A 17,698-nucleotide genomic window follows, 5' to 3' on the forward strand; every position below is an offset into this window, starting at 1 on the left:
AACAGCTGTGCCCTGGGGAAAACATTTATCGATGGACAGCTCTTTATGTTTTATCTATTCTGTCAATTGCATAATGTTTATTCACACAAGATAAAGAGGCTTCAGTGCTCGTAGTTTCTGCTAGTGATACTCCTCGAGGTCTGGATGATATATACTATAGATATATAGTAAAGGAATTTTTTATGAATGAATGGCTGTTTTTAAAGTTTTCTCACATATGCTATTGTTGCTAAAACGTTGTGGTTTTGTACAGAATGTATACTGGCAAATTGATGTGAACGTGCCATAGGTTGACATGGAAGGTATGAGGGGGCATGGGGAGTGGGAGAAGGGCATAGGTTAACATGGAGAGTACAAGGAACCATAGGATGGTTAGAAGCGTATAAGTTGACACTGGGTGTATGAGGGTCTATGGGTGTTGGATGGGGGACATGAAGTGGCATAAAGTGTCAGGGGTGGGACATGGGGAGTGAGACAAGAGAGCTAGAAGGCTGCTTTCTGTTTTATTGTTTTTATTGTAACTGGAATAATGCTCCAGAGCACCAATGGGTGTCATTTAAACATCACACCTCGGCACCCGGCACATTCTGTGGTTCCCTCTGAACTCTTCCTGGGAGCAGCAGGCCCGACACCAGTTACCACCCATGCCCAGAACAAATATTCTGTCTTTTCAGGCACTTTCTCCCGTCACAGACCCACTAGGCCGAGAAATTTCACAACTCCCTCTATGCACCTTGAAGATGAAAATCCAGCCCATTATCTTTGCAGGCTAGGAAATGTTTTGTAGGGGTAGAGGCCATGGTGTGACTGGGTGTACTTAATCTGTTAAAGGAAAAGGTTTGAATGGTTTGAATAGCCGAAGCCGAAATCGCAGTAGCCGCCGGTTTGATGGCGAATCGCAATGCTCCGTCTCCTCGAAAATGACGTCAATGCAACATACGCCGCACGTAGTTTAAACACCCTTGCTTATCATGAGTGGGCCCACCTACGATTCTCCACCTCCGATGAGCCGGGTTCCCGACGACGTGGTCCACGTGTACTCTCAGAAATCGTTAACCTGGTGTGGTGACTGCTGAGAGAGCGAGAGGACGTACGGTCAGTGTGCAGCACTGCCACACTTTGCCATCAGCCATGCCGCTGGCCGGGGACTTCTGTCAGGGCTGGGGGGAGTAGTGGGGGATGGCCAGAGGTGGGCTGTGGGATCAGGGTGGACGGGTACACAACACCATTATCGCAGCCGGCAAGGCAGCAATGCAGCTGTGCATGCCACTGACAGCCCGCTTTAAACCTGCTCCCCTGGGTCGCTTAGGTGACACCCCTGGTGCCCTCTGACCCCAACCGACCCATCAGCTCTATGGGAGGTCCAGCACAACCTGTCCCATATTTTCAGCTCCGATCAGTGTGTGTGGGGGGGGTGTAGTTTAAGCACAGCTGTAGCTTGTCAGCCCTGCGAGTGTCAATCACAGACCCGGTGAATCCCGCACTGTTTTTCATGGGATTTGATGGTGTCCCATGCGACACCAGTGCTAGCCCCTCACTGGTAGCAGAATCGGTGCAAGTGTGGTGCCGTATTTTCTGACGGAAAAGTCCACGGATTCTCCGCTGGTGCCAACACTTTGGGTGGAATTCTCTGATAATGGGGCTATGACCCCACTCCCGCGAGAAAACGGGTGCGAATCACTCTGGACTTTTTTCCAGAAAGTCCAGAGCGATTCTCCGTTTTGAAGGGGGCTGGCAGGGTCCCGGAGTAGTCCACGCAGGTCCGGCTGCCGATACAGGGACCTGTACGTCCGGCCGTGGGTCCGCGCAACATGGTGGACCCACACAGCAAGCCGGCCCCAACAATATAGGCCCCCGCCAGATCGCGCGCACCCACTGATCGGTGGCCTCTGATCGGAACCCTGGCCGTCCTGAAGGACCGCCCCCCCACCCCCCCTCCCCGATGATGGATCCCCCCGCCTCCCCACCAGTGCGGCCACGGCAGCCGCCAATCCGAGTGCCCGCCGGGTGGAACCGGTTAGAACCACGCCAGCGGGAACTCTGCCGGCGGAGAATTGCCGTGGGGGCCTCTTTCAATGGCCCCCGACCGGCACCACGTCTACCAGCATGCGCACGACTTGCGGCGATTCTCCGGTCCGCGGGTCTGACACCCCATTCTCCGCCCCCGCGCCTAGCGCGATTTCGGCGCGGAGGCTCGGAGAATCCCGGCCTTCATCTCAGAAACGGAGAATCCAGCCCAAAGTTTCTGTTGAGAGAGAACTAGGTTGAATTTACCATTGATCAAGCAATGGATGTATGCATTCGGAAATATTGTTACATTGTTTCATGCCATGTTTGGGGTTTTTTGTGTTTGTGTTTTCGTCCTGATTTATCTGCAGTTAGAACATAGAACATAGAACGATACAGCGCAGTACAGACCCTTCGGCCCACAATGTTGCACCGACATGGGAAGTCAAAAAACAAAAGCCATCTAACCTACACTATGCCATTATCATCCATATGCTTATCCAATAAACTTTTAAATGCCCTCAATGTTGGCGAGTTCACTACTGTTGCAGGTGGGGCATTCCACGGCCTCACCACTCTTTGCGTAAAGAACCTACCTCTGACCTCTGTCCTATATCTATTACCCCTCAGTTTAAGGCTATGTCCCCTCGTGCTAGCCATTTCCATCCGCGGGAGAAGGCTCTCACTGTCCACCCTATCTAACCCCCTGATCATTTTGTATGCCTCTATTAAGTCTCCTCTTAACCTTCTTCTCTCCAACGAAAACAACCTCAAGTCCATCAGCCTTTCCTCATAAGATTTTCCCTCCATACCAGGCAACATCCTGGTAAATCTCCTCTGCACCCGCTCCAAAGCTTCCACGTCCTTCCTATAATGCGGTGACCAGAACTGTACGCAATACTCCAAATGCAGCCGTACCAGAGTTTTGTACAGCTGCAACATGACCTCCTGACTCCGGAACTCAATCCCTCTACCAATAAAGGCCAACACTCCATAGGCCTTCTTCACAACCCTATCAACCTGGGTGGCAACTTTCAGGGATCTATGTACATGGACACCTAGATCCCTCTGCTCATCCACACTTCCAAGAACTTTACCATTAGCCAAATATTCCGCATTCCTGTGATTCCTTCCAAAGTGAATCACCTCACACTTCTCTACATTAAACTCCATTTGCCACCTCTCAGCCCAGCTCTGCAGCTTATTTATGTCCCTCTGTAACCTGCTACATCCTTCCGCACTGTCGACAACACCACCGACTTTAGTGTCCTCTGCAAATTTACTCACCCATCCTTCTGCGCCCTCCTCTAGGTCATTGATAAAAATGACAAACAGCAACAGCCCCAGAACAGATCCTTGTGGTACGCCACTTGTAACTGAACTCCATCCTGAACATTTCCCATCAACCACCACCCTCTGTCTTCTTTCAGCTAGCCAATTTCTGATCCACATCTCTAAATCACCCTCAATCCCCAGCCTCCGTATTTTCTGCAATAGCCTACCGTTGGGAACCTTATCAAACGCTTTACTGAAATCCATATACACCACATCAACTGCTCTACCCTTGTCTACCTGTTCCGTCACCTTCTCAAAGAACTCGATAAGGTTTGTGAGGCATGACCTACCCTTCACAAAGCCATGCTGACTATCCCTAATCATATTATTCCTATCTAGATGATTATAAATCTTGTCTCTTATAATCCCCTCCAAGACTTTACCCACAACAGACGTGAGGCTCACCGGTCTATAGTTGCCGGGGTTGTCTCTACTCCCCTTCTTGAACAAAGGGACCACATTTGCTATCCTCCAGGCCTCTGGCACTATTCCTGTAGCCAATGATGACATAAAAATCAAAGCCAAAGGCCCAGCAATCTCTTCCCTGGCTTCCCAGAGAATCCTAGGATAAATCCCATCAGGCCCCGGGGACTTATCCATTTTCAGCCTGTCCAGAATTGCCAACACCTCTTCCCTACGTACCTCAATGCTATCTATTCTAATAGCCTGGGTCTCAGCATTCTCCTCCACAACATTATCTTTTTCCTGAGTGAATACTGACGAAGAATATTCATTTAGTATCTCGCCTATCTCTTCAGACTCCACACACAACTTCCCATCCCTGTCCTTGACTGACCCTACTCTTACCCTAGTCATTCTTTTATTCCTGACATACCTATAGAAAGCTTTTGGGTTTTCCTTGATCCTACCTGCCAAATACTTCTCATGTGCCCTCCTTGCTCGTCTTAGCTCTCTCTTTAGATCCTTCCTCGCTACCTTGTAACTATCAAGCGCCCCATCTGAAACTTCACTCCTCATCTTCACATAGGCCTCCTTCTTTCTCTTAACAAGAGATTCCACTTCTTTGGTAAACCACGGTTCCCTCGCTCGACGCCTTCCTCCCTGCCTGACCGGTACGTACTTATCAAGAACACGCAGTAGCTGTTCCTTAAACCAGCTCCACATATCCAGTGTATCCAACACTTGCAGCCTACTTCTCCAACCTATCCCCCCCAAGTCATGTCTAATGGCATCATAATTGCCCTTCCCCCAGCTATAACTCTTGCCCTGCGGGGTATACTTATCCCTTTCCATCACTAACGTAAACGTCACCGAATTGTGGTCACTGTCCCCAAAGTGCTCACCTACCTCCAAATCTAACACCTGGCCTGGTTCATTACCCAAAACCAAATCCAATGTGGCCTCTCCTCTTGTTGGCCTGTCAACATATTGTGTCAGGAAACCCTCCTGCACACATTGTACAAAAAACGACCCATCTAATGTACTCGAACTATGGCAAAATTCTCCGTTATCGGCGGAAAGTCCGCCGATCGGCGCAAAAAACGGCGCAAATCCCACTTGCGTCACGTCATAAAAATGGGCCGGTAGTCTGCGGCCCGAAATGGGCTAGCAGCGACGTAACGGGATTCGCGCTTGCGCAGTGGTTCACGCCGTGCAGCGTCATACGCGCTGCACAGCGTGACGGCTCATAAGGCCGCGCAGCTCCCCCCCACCCGACCGGAACAGCCGACCGCAACACTCGACTTGATGGCTGGCCGTCGCTCAGCAGCCCCGAGGTTCGAGTCACGCGATGTGGAGGCGCTCCTGGATGCGGTGGAGCAGAGGAGGGGACGCCCTGTATCCCGGGCACGGCCGCAGAGTTGCCCCCACGCCACAGCCGGCGTCTGTGGAGGGAGGTGGCAGAGGCCGTCACCGCTGTGGCCCTAACACCACGGACAGGCACCCAGTGCCACAAGAAGGTGAACGACCTCGTCAGAGCAGGCAGGGTGAGCCTCCCCCATATCCCCCATATCCCCTCTCCCCCAAATCCCCCCCTCCCCCATATCCCCCCCTCCCCCATATCCCCCCCCTCCCCCATATCCCCCTCCCCCATATCCCCCCTCCCCCATATCCCCCATATCCCCCCTCCCCCATATCCCCCATACTCCCCCCTCCCCCATATCCCCCCTCCCCCATATCCCCCATATTCCCCCTCCCCCATATCCCCCCTCCCCCATACCCCCTCCCCCATATCCCCCATATCCCCCCTCCCCCATATCCCCCCTCCCCCATATCCCCCCTCCCCATATCCCCCCCACCCCCATATCCCCCATATCCCCCCTCCCCCATATCCCCCATATTCCCCCCTCCCCATATCCCCCCTCCCCATATCCCCATATCCCCCATATTCCCCCCTCCCCCATATCCCCCCCTCCCCATATCCCCCCTCCCCGATATCCCCCATATCCCCCCTCCCCCATATTCCCCATATCCCCCTCCCCCATATCCCCCCTCCCCCATATCCCCCCTCCCCCATATCCCCCCTCCCCCATATTCCCCATATCCCCCCCTCCCCCATATCCCCCCCTCCCCCATATCCCCCCTCCCCCATATCCCCCCTCCCCCATATCCCCCCTCCCCCATATCCCCCATATCCCCCCTCCCCCATATCCCCCATACTCCCCCCTCCCCCATATCCCCCACCCCCATATCCCCCATATCCCCCCTCCCCCATATCCCCCATATCCCCCCCTCCCCCATATCCCCCTCCCCCATATCCCCCATATCCCCAAGTGAATCCAGCCCTAACCTTAACCTCTGCAATGCACGCGCAACTGATGGCGTGCATTCATATACCTGCCTAACACTGTTGCCTTTTACCCCTGCCACCACCCCCCCCCCCCCACAGGAGAAGCGCGCACACAACACCAGGGAGCATGTGAGGACTGGAGGAGGGCCCGCTGATGAGAGGCCACTGACCGTACACGAGGAAAGGGCCCTGGAACTGGCTGGCGGACCTGAGGACCGGGAGGTTGCTGATGCAGAGGTCGGAGCCCCACGAGCAAGTGAGCCACCAACAGCCCGTCCCCATATCCCCCCTCCCCTATATCCCCCTCTCCCGTATCACCTGATCACTGCCTGATGTCTAACCATGCATGCTTCATTGTGTATCGCAGGACCAAACGTCCAGGCACCCATCCCCGCAGATGCAGACCGCCCGCAGGATGCCCCTCGGAGACCACGGGAGACGGAGAGACCCGCACCCTCCAGCATGCGACGCCCGCAGGATGCCCCTCGGTGACCACGGGAGACGGAGAGACCCGGACCCTCCAGCATGCGACGCCCGCAGGATGCCTCTCGCATACCACGGGAGACGGAGAGACCCGGACCCTCCAGCATGCGACGCCCGCAGGATGCCTCTCGCACACCACGGGAGACGGAGAGACCTGGAGCAACAGGGAGACGACACCCCCGTCACGTGCGGGAGCGACCACCCAGCGATGAGGGGGGCAGCCACAGGCCCCCGTCACATCCGAGCCAGGACACCACTACCCAGGACACCACTATCCAGGACACCCCTACCCGGGACACCACTACCCAGGACACCCCTACCCGGGACACCACTACCCGGGACAGCACTACCCGGGACAGCACTACCCAGGACAGCACTACCCAGGACACCCCTACCCGGGAAGACGAAATACCGGACAGTGACTCAGAGTGGATGGGTGGAGACGAACCCCCACCCCAAAGTGCCATGGACTCAGAGTGGGACGAAGAGCACGACACAACGCCACTGCTGTCACCAACACCCTCCACCATCGCAGAAACACTCACCACGGTTGGGCACTTTAGTGATGAGGCGTCTGGTACACTCACTGGTGCGCACAACACAGCCGTCCCGGTACAGCAGGTGGAGGTAGGAGCAGCAGAGGGACCGGGCGGTCGGAGGGCAGCCCAGGCCAAGCGAACATCTGCCGCCCAGATGGATCCCGGGTTCCTGCAGTTACCACACCCACACATAGATCCGATGCAACCACCGACACGGAGACGAGCGAATAGGGTGACGGGTGGCTTGCGGCGGCTGCGGTCGCAGGTGGAGGAGTCCACCCGCGTCCAGGAGCTGGGAGTGGTCCCGGTCATGCGTGCCACCCAGGCTGACACCGCACGGGTGGCGTCCGCGGTGGAGGCAATGGGTGCGACGGTGTCAGACATGGGGAACGGTTTGCGAGGCCTGGGGCCTTCCGTGCAGGCGGCGTCTGTGGCCCAGGAAATGGCTGCCCTCTCACAGGAGGCCATGAGCCAGTGCCAGCGCCAGATGGCAGAGGCGCTCAACGCCATAGCCCAGTCTCAGCAGGCCATGGCCCAGTCTCAGCAGGCCATGGCCCAGTCTCAGCAGGCCATAGCCCAGTCTCTGCAGGCCATGGCCCAGTCTCTGCAGGCCATGGCCCAGTCTCAGCAGGCCATCGCTGAGGGCATCGGCGCCAGTGGCCATGTGCGAGCTGGCGTCGCACTGTCGCAGACAGGGTTCGACAACCCCCTGGGCTCCATGGCTGCAAACCTGCAGACCCCTGTCGATACCAGCACGGGCCTCCAGGACTGGCAGCGCCAGATGTCGGGGGCGCGTCGGATGGCCAGTCCGTTCGCACCCCCCACCCATGTAGAGGCCTGGGGGCCATCGGGCACCCCGAGGGAGGAGGAGGTGGTGTGGTCCGTCCCGGCTCCCTCTGTAGGGGAGGTCCCGGTACACCGCGACACCTCGGACTCCCCCCCCTTCCGTCCCAGGTGCATCGGGTGGGCAACGGGCAGGACAGGCTGGCAGCTCGCCATCCCAGTCGCCCGGGCCGCAGCTGGCCCATCTAGGCCAGGACGCCCCAGGAAACGGCCGCCAAACGGATCCAGTGTCAGAGGGCAGGAATCACAGGAGTCCACCTCCAGTTCTGCTGTACCGTCTGGGGAACCACGTAGACGTAGTCAAAGGGCCCGTAAGGCCAAACAATTAGACACTGAGTAAGTTGGCACGGGTGCAGGGCACAGATGAGTTTTAGGCGCTAGGGCACGTGCATGAACTCCTTTGGTTATTAAAGTCAATGTTACACCTACCGAAGCTGCCTTTGTGCTCTGTCCAAAGTGTGCGGGGGTGTCATGTACGTTGAGCGCAAATGAACGTACAGGTGGTCTGCGACCACCGCATGATGATCCTGCACGTCTGCGCCCGTCACCCAGGCAGTGTACACGACTCATTCGTGTTGTCGCGGTCATCCATCCCCGGCATGTACGAGGGACGCCATCAAATCAAAATATTTAACAGCAGTTTTATTACCCACACGTTTAAAATCTCCCCCGCCCGGCCCAAACATTCCGAAAATCCTGTGTTCCACTAACACTGGTTCCTTGAGCAAGCCCGCCTTCCTTTAGTGTGTGTGTGAGGGGTGGTCTTACCTCAGCCCCAGGTGAGTCTGCCCCCTTCCCCCTGGGCTGCCATCAACATCCCCCGGGCAGAGGACGGGACCGTGCGCTGCAGTGTCACAGCCGAATGCAGGGATGGTCCGGGTGGATGGTGGTACTGTGGCCATGGGTCAGACATAGTCCAACGATGTAGAGCCAGGAGCTCATCGGAGGCGGGTTGTCATCATTCTCCATGGCCTGCGATAGACACGCGTCCACCCGCAACTGGGTGAGCCCGGCCCGTTGTGCCGCCAGTGGATCGGCAATTGGGGGTGGGGGGGTGGTGTGCATGCGGGTGGGGTGTGTGGGGTTGGGGAGGGGGGTGAGGGTGCTGGGTGGGTGGATGGGTGGGGGGTGTGGGTGGTCGGCTGTTGTCATGGTGTGCGGTCTGTGGCCATACTACCCGATTCCCACGCCCATCTAGTCAGTGAAGCGGGCGTCTATCAGTCTGTCCCGTGCCCGCTGGGCCAGCCGGTAACGGTGGACAGCCACCCGTCTGTGTCTACCCCGTCTGCCCTGACCATTGCCCCCATCCCCCTCATCTGGGGAGGACTGGGCCTCTTCCTGCTGCTCCTCCACTCCGCCCTCCTCTGCCTGCGGCACATCGCCCCTCTGCTGGGCTATGTTGTGCAGGACGCAGCACACCACAATGATGCGGCCGACCCTATCTGACCGATACTGGAGGGCGCCCCCAGAGAGGTCCAGGCACCTGAAACGCATCTTCAGCATGCCAAAGCACCTTTCGATCACTCCCCTTGTCGCTACATGGGCATCATTGTAGCGGTTCTCCGCCTCATTGCGTGGCCTCCGTATAGGCGTCATCAGCCACGATCGCAATGGGTAGCCCCTGTCGCCCAGCAACCAGCCCCTCAGCCGGGGATGGCGTCCCTCGTACATGCCGGGGATGGATGACCGCGACAACACGAATGAGTCGTGTACACTGCCTGGGTGACGGGCGCAGACGTGCAGGATCATCATGCGGTGGTCGCAGACCACCTGTACGTTCATCGAATAGGTCCCCTTCCTATTAGTGAACACGGCCCTGTTATCTGCAGGTGGCCGCACGGCGACGTGCATCCCATCGATCGCGCCCTGGACCATGGGGAACCCGGCAATGGCAGAGAAGCCCACGGCCCGGGCATCTTGGCTGGCCCGGTCCACGGGGAAGCGGATGTAGCGGTGCGCCATGGCATAAAGGGCATCTGTCACTGCCCGGATGCACCGATGCACCGATGTCTGCGATATGCCGGACAGGTCCCCACTCGGTGCCTGGAATGACCCCGTTGCATAAATGTTCAGGGCCACCGTAACCTTGACGGACACGGGGAGAGGGTGTCCCCCGCCAGTGCCACACGGTGACAGGTGTGCCAGCAGGTGGCAGATGTGTGCCACGGTTTCCCGGCTCATCCGGAGTCTCCTCCTGCATTCCCGGTCCGTGAGGTCCTGGTATGACTGCCGGGGCCGGTACACACGGGGCGCCCTCGGGTGCCTCCGTTGCCGTGGGGCCGCGACGTCCTCCTCCCCCTCCTCGTCCTGTCGGTCAGGTGTCCCTCCAGCCTGGGCGGCTGCCGCCTGCCCCTCTGCGGCAGCCTGCGCCGCCTCTCTGGCACGCTCCTCCTCCTCCTCCTCCTCCTCATCCAGGGCAACATAGACATGAGCGGCTGCCAGCACGGCGGCCAACATCGCTGGATGGTCTGAAAACATGACGGCCTGGTGGGGGGGAGGGGAACGACGACATGTCATCATTGCCCATATCCCCTCCTCCCCCCAGCCAGGTGGCATGGACCGCATGGGTCCAACTGTTGGAGGCTGGCACCTGGCCAGGTGGACCAACTCATTTGCCCTCCCATCACCCACCCCGGCACGGCCCCCTCCCCAACCTCCACCCCAGCACGGACCCCCCCAACCTCCACCCCGGCACGGCCCCCTCCCCAACCCCCAACCTCCACCCCAGCACGGACCCCCCCCCAACCTCCACCCCGGCACGGACCCCCTCCCCAACCTCCACCCCGGCACGGACCCCCTCCACAACCCCCAACCTCCACCCCAGCACCGACCCCCCCAACCACCCCAGCACGGACCCCCCCCAACCTCCACCCCGGCACGGACCCCCTCCCCAACACCCAACCTCCACCCCAGCACGGACCCCCCCCAACCTCCACCCCGGCACGGACCCCCCCCCCAACCTGCACCCCGGCACGGACCCCCCCCCCAACCTCCACCCCGGCACGGACCCCCTCCCCAACCTCCACCCCGGCACGGACCCCCTCCCCAACCTCCACCCCGGCACGGACCCCCTCCCCAACCTCCACCCCGGCACGGACCCCCCCCAACCTCCACCCCGGCACGGACCCCCTCCCCAACCTCCACCCCGGCACGGACCCCCTCCCCAACCCCCAACCTCCACCCCAGCACGGAACCCCCCAACCTCCACCCCGGCACGGCCCCCTCCCCAACCCCCAACCTCCACCCCAGCACGGACCCCCCCCCAACCTCCACCCCGGCACGGACCCCCTCCACAACCCCCAACCTCCACCCCAGCACGGACCCCCCCAACCTCCACCCCGGCACGGACCCCCTCCACAACCCCCAACCTCCACCCCAGCACGGACCCCCCCCAACCTCCACCCCAGCACGGACCCCCCCAACCTCCACCCCAGCACGGACCCCCCCAACCTCCACCCCGGCACGGACCCCCTCCCCAACACCCAACCTCCACCCCAGCACGGACCCCCCCCAACCTCCACCCCGGCACGGACCCCCCCTCCACCCTGGCACGGACCCCCTCCCCAACCTCCACCCCGGCACGGACCCCCTCCCCAACCTCCACCCCGGCACGGACCCCCTCCCGGCACTCCCCCGGAGCCCAGCCTACTCTAACCACCACCACCACCACCACCCCCCCCCCCCCCCCCCCCCCCCCCCCCCCCCCCCCCCCCCCGCTCGCCGCACACACACACAAGCCGAGACACACCTCTCCTCAGGCAATCAGTCTGCGGCCACGCCATTTCCTGCCCAGAGCCAACCCCCCAGGCCGTCACTCACCTCCTCGCTGGTCGGCGTGAGCCTGGAGCACCGGGTCACGCCGATGAAAAGGAGGTTTGATTCACGTCAACGTGAACGGTCACCACGTCGACGGGACTTCGGCCCATCCGGAAGGGAGAATATCGGCAGGCCGAAAATCGGCTGCCTTGCGCAGACCCGTGACATTCTCCGCGGCAGCGGCGCCATTAACGCCCCGCCGACTTTTCTCCCTTCGGAGACTTCGGCGGGGGCAGGGGCGGGATTCACGGCGGCCAACGGCCATTCTCCAACCCGGCAGGGGGTCGGAGAATGACGCCCTATATCTTTTCCAGTCAATATTTGGAAAGTTAAAGTCTCCCATAATAACTACCCTGTTACTTTCGCTCTTATCCAGAATCATCTTCGCCATCCTTTCCTCTACATCCCGAGAATTATTTGGAGGCCTATAGAAAACTCCCAACAGGGTGACCTCTCCTTTCCTGTTCCTAACCTCAACCCATACTACCTCGGAAGAAGAATCCCCATCTAGCATCCTCTCCGCCGCCGTAATACTGTTTTTGACTAGCAGCGCCACACCTCCCCCTCTTTTGCCTCCTTCTCTGAGCTTACTAAAACACCTAAACCCCGGAACCTGCAACAACCATTCCTGTCCCTGCTCTATCCATATCTCCGAAATGTCCACGGTATCGAAGTCCCAGGTACCAACCCATGCTGTCAGTTCCCCTACCTTATTTCGTATACTCCTGGCATTGAAGTAGACACACTTCAAACCACCTACCTGAACACTGGCCCCCTCCTGCGAAGTCAATTCTGTGCTCCTGACCTCTATACTCTCAATCTCTCGTACCCTAAAACTACAATCCACGTTCCCATGCCCCTGCTGTATTAGTTTAAACCCCCCCAAAGAGCACTAACAAATCTCTTCTCCACCCCCCAAGGATATTTGTGCCCCTCAGGTTCAGATGTAGACCATCCTGTCTGTAGAGGCCCCACCTTCCCCAGAAAGAGCCCCAGTTATCCAGAAATCTGAATCCCTCCCGCCTGCACCATCCCTGTAGCCACGTGTTTAATTGCTCTCTCTCCCTATTCCTCATCTCATTATCACGTGGCACGGGCAACAACCCAGAGATAACAACTCTGTTTGTTCTCGTTCTGAGCTTCCATCCTAGCTCCCTGAAAGCCTGCCTGACATCCTTGTCCCCTTTCCTACCTATGTCGTTAGGGCCAATGTGGACCACGACTTGGGGCTGCTCCCCCTCCCCCTTAAGGACCCAGAAAACACGATCCGAGACATCTTCTTTCATGCTCACTTCTATGTAGCATTTTTTGTTTGTTAATGGGAATATTCTGGCAATGGATGTCTTCAGGACTACCTACAGTGCTGGTTGGAGATTGACAAGGATGTGAAATGGAATATCCCTGTACAGTAAGCTGCTGCATCTAGTAGCCTAGATAGAGACTGACAAAACTAGTGGTAAGATAAGAAGGTGGAAATGCTATTTATAGCATGGGTTTTCAGTCAGCTGAGCTGTATACTCAGGCAGCAAACGAGAGTAAGAAATTAGCCACAAAGATTAAAAATAAGACAAATTTCTCTGTGGGCTGTGTAATGCTTCTGTGTAATCAGAGTCATTTTAGATTTGAATATCTAGTGAAATGATCACAACCAAAACTCCAATTCAATGACTGAATCTGAAAATGGGATAGTTCAGTGGTAAGCTCACTGTGATGCCGAGTATATAACAATAAAAAATGTAGAAATTCAAGCTCTTTTTAATCGGAAAATTAATAAAACAGTTGCACGTAAAGCTGAACTAATGTATCTATACAGAAGGAAGATAATATCCAAAAGGGCTTATTCTAAATGTAATTGCCTTCCCCAGGGTCCTTATTCCCGTTTCCAAAGCTACATCCTACATACACTTCCAATCAGTCTAAAACACTATGGACCACAGCCTGTCCCACAAGGTGTGCAGCAGACACATTCCCCTCTCCTCACTGGCCTCTATTAGCTTGTCATTGCTCAGCACATAGGAATGAAAGTTCCTTTCGACACATTTTTTAGCTTGAAATGGGTGCACAAACAGAATGTATGCTTCTCTTGGGAGGCCCACGGCTAGCCCCAAATTACACCTTCAGCATCATGAATGCTAACAGGGCCTCTTGTGACTCCAGTCACAACTTGTCCATTTAAGAAAATGAAAATTAGTCCACTTGCCTCACTGTCAATTGCCCAAAGATAAAGCCTAAGGGGAAGGGTGTGGGGGGTGGGTATATGGTGTGTGGAGCAATGATTGTATAGCAGGCCAATTGGAAGTTAGAGGAACAGACATCACAAGACATTGGCATTTTTGATAATAAAACAATGATTGCTCCTGAATAATCCTCCGCGAACCATATGGTTTCCATAAGTCAAGGGCCTAATCTCTTTAGGATGGCCACCAAGAACACTTTAAAATTGCCTGAACCCATATTGGCCTGACACCTTTCAGATATGTTTTGGATATGGTTGCCCTTTTATCCATGAAATGTGTGCAACATCAATTTATACCCCAATTAATTTAAAATCTTTGCCCTGATCATTGCTGCATGCACTATGTACCTGCCCATACCCTTTGCGCTTCTGTGCATTTCCTCTTCCCTACACTTCAGTGACAGACTCTTCAGTCTTCACAATTGTATCCCTCTTTGGAACTCTTTCCTAACCATCTGCTCCTTGACAATTCTCTCCCTCCTTGAAATCTTTCCCATTTACCGTGTTTATAGTCATAGAATAGAGCAGTATATTGTTATGGGCCAGGGTTTAGAGAACCCCAAAGTATATCATGGAGTTCACCTGACCCACAACTTTGAATAGATTGTGGTATGGGGAGCACACAGCCCACTCTAGAGGTGTGGTACAGCAGAAATGGAAAAGTAATTTTTAAAGCAAAACAATGTTTATTCTATGAACTCAAGTTAACCTTTTTGAAACATACAGTGAACATCTTAGCAACCATCAATTCACATACAACCCCCAAAGAATACAACACTAAGTATTGATTAAGCTGTCCTTTTAACATCCATAAGACTTAAAAAACCTCCAAAACAGAAAGACATCAGGCTTAACTTCACGACTGAGAATATTTATAATTCTGAATTCACCAAAAGATCCAGGGATAGTCTTTTCATGGCAGAGAGATCAACAGTGTACCTGCTCTGTCTGGCTTCAGCTCCAACACTGAAAACGAAACTAAAACACACCCTGCAGCAAACAGCCTAAAACAAAAAGCTGACAGACAGCCCAGCTCCACCCACTCTCTGACATCACTGCAGTAGTAAACACCCATTTCTTAAAGGTACTCTCGCTACAGATATTGAGAATCACACCCATTTATAAACATCCATTTCGTAAAGGTACTCTCACATGACACCTCCCGCCAAGAAAAAAAAATAAACCATCAACTTCAAGATGGTTTCATTTATCACCTTTTCACTATCCTTTAAGAAATGCACACAGTAAATATACTTTTTCGTTTTAAAAAAAACCACAGGTAAACAGTTGTAACAATATAGTCCATTTTTTTTCTTCTTCCTCCAACTGAAATCCTTCTCGATTGACAGTCTCTTTGAACAAGAAGGTCCTGGCACGATCCGTCCATTTCTCTACGCCTCGGCATTTCACTTTAAAGTCAGATACTTTAGTTCAATCTGATCACAGAGTCCCTTGTAATTCTCCAACACATGAGCATTGGTTATCACAGCTTTCAGGCAATCAAATGCCTGTTGAAACTCCGCTGTCCATTGAAATTTTCGACGTTTCTTCAGCAAGTCCATCAGTGGAGCAATCACGCTACAAAACATTTCCACAAATGTTCGATCAAATCCACTCATGCCAAGAAATTGCATCATTTCCCTTCGTCTTGAGGGTATCGGAAACTCCTCAATAACTGTTGGTTTCACATCCGGTGTGACCATTCGACCCGGTCCGATTGTATGGCCAAGGAAAGTGACTTGGGCTTTTCCAAATTCACTTTTGGCCATGTTTATCACCAGACCCCCCTCCTGAAGTCGATCGAATAACTCCATCAGATGGTTTAAATGTTCGGTCCATGTCTGGCTGAAAATTACCAGATCGTTGTGTATATCGCACAATTGGGTAATCCTGAAACAAATTTGTTAGTTAACCGTTGAAATGTGGCTGGGGCATTTTTCATGCCGAATGGCATAACTTTGAATTGGTATATACCATCTGGAGTCACAAAAGCTGAAATCTCCTTCGCCCTTTCGGATAAAGGTACCTGCCAGTAACCTTTAAGTAAATCCAGTTTAGAAATAAAAGCTGATTTTCCCACTTTCTCAATGCAATCCTCCAAATGTGGGATAGGATAAGAGTCTGTTCTTGTAACTGCATTAACGTTTCTATAGTCCACACACATCCTTTGGTTTTGGTACCATCACTATGGGTGAGCTCCGTTGGCTGCAACCCACTTCAATTCTGCCATTTTTACGCATACTCTCAATCTCTTTGTTAACCTGTGCCAATTTTAAAGGGTTAAATCTATATGGATTTTGTTTGATTGGAACAGCCTTTCCCACGTCTACATCTTGTATAGCCATTTTAGTACTTCCCAATTTATCTCCACAAACTTGCCCACGTGATATCAATAATTCTTTCAGGTCAGTCCGTTTTTCCGCTGGAAGGTAACTCAACAATCTATCCCAATTTTTAAGAATGTCCTCGTTTTCCAATTTAATTTGAGGTATGTCAAATTCACAGTCATCTGGATTTGGTTTGTCACTTTGAGTTAGAATCATTAAAACCTCCTCCTTTTTCTCTCCTTCCCTTTCAAAGTACCTTTTAAGCATATTCACATGACACACTCGGTGAGTTCTCCTTCTATCTGGCGTTTTGACCAAATAATTCACCTCACTTAATTTCCTTTCAATCTGATAAGGTCCACAAAACCTAGCTTTTAAAGGTTCACCTACCACTGGTAACAATACTAAAACGTTATCTCCACAGGCAGATCTACGAACTTTGGATTTCTTGTCCGCTACCCGTTTCATCACATTTTGTGCAACTTTTAAATGTTGTCTAGCCAATTCGCCTGCTCTATTTAATCGTTCCCTAAAATTTGACATGTAATCCAATAATGTAATTTCTGATTTCTCGCCCACCAATTTTTCCTTAATCAATTTAAGTGGTCCCCTTACCTCATGGCCAAAATTTAGTTCAAAAGGACAGAATTTGGTTGACTCATTAGGTGCATCCCTAATTGCAAACAGTACGAATGGAATTCCTTTATCCCAATCCTCTGGATAATCGTGACAATAAGCCCTCAACATTGTCTTTAATGTCTGATGCCACCTTTCTAACGCTCCCTGCGATTCTGGATGGTACGCAGTTGATTTAAATTGTTTTATTCCTAAGCTATCCATAACTTCTTTGAATAACCTTGAGGTAAAATTTGATCCTTGATCCGATTGTATTTCGTGGGTAATCCATATCTAGTAAAGAATTTAAGTAACTCCTCCACAATCTTTTTAGCTGTAATATTACGTACTGGAATGGCCTCTGGAAACCTAGTAGACACATCCATTATAGTCAAAAGATATTGATTCCCACTTTTCGTTTTAGGAAGCAGTCCTACGCAATCAATTAGGACCCGTGTAAAAGGTTCCTCAAATGCTGGAAGGGTATTAAGGGTGCTGGTTTTATCACTGCTTGAGGTTTCCCTATCACTTGGCATGTGTGACAAAATTTAACTACATCTTTATGTAGTCCAGGTTAATACAAATGTTTCTGGATTTGAGCTTAAGTTTTCCTTATTCCCAAATGACCTCCCACTGGTACCTCATGTGCAACTCACAACACCTCCTTTCTGTACCCTACCGGCAATACTACTTGATAAACGTCTGCCCACTTTTCATCCGCCTGCATATGTAAAGGTCTCCATTTTCT

The 17,698-nt window shown here is 53.7% G+C and overlaps 1 protein-coding gene across 8 annotated transcripts in view; it reads left to right on the forward strand.

Annotated features, from left to right (window-relative positions):
- The window catches only part of LOC140391818 (glutamate receptor 4), a 438,531-nt gene that overhangs the window by 401,804 nt on the left and 19,029 nt on the right, over positions 1–17,698 (forward strand). The gene's annotated exons all lie outside the window — the stretch shown is intronic.

The sequence above is a fragment of the Scyliorhinus torazame genome, chromosome 15 (assembly GCF_047496885.1).
Source record: "Scyliorhinus torazame isolate Kashiwa2021f chromosome 15, sScyTor2.1, whole genome shotgun sequence".
NCBI lineage: Eukaryota > Metazoa > Chordata > Chondrichthyes > Carcharhiniformes > Scyliorhinidae > Scyliorhinus > Scyliorhinus torazame.